This window comes from Grammomys surdaster, unplaced genomic scaffold (assembly GCF_004785775.1).
Source record: "Grammomys surdaster isolate TR1022 unplaced genomic scaffold, NIH_TR_1.0 126062, whole genome shotgun sequence".
Lineage (NCBI taxonomy): Eukaryota > Metazoa > Chordata > Mammalia > Rodentia > Muridae > Grammomys > Grammomys surdaster.
Genome location: NW_021620872.1, coordinates 4,810 through 5,009, shown reverse-complemented (window position 1 = coordinate 5,009; position 200 = coordinate 4,810).

Here is a 200-nt window from a genome sequence, read left to right as displayed (position 1 = left end):
TTCTTGCAAGTGAGTCTGCTGGGGTTCAGAGAAGTTAAGGAATTCAAACCACACAACCAGCTTAGAGTCTGAAGGCTGTTCCACCTCTCCTCTCTGTTCCAGGAAGTCTCCCAACTGACAAGGTCAAGACAGGAAGAGATTTTCCCCCTTGCTACCTTTAAGCTCTACAAGGTCTGTCAGTTTCCTCTTCAGGGAACAGT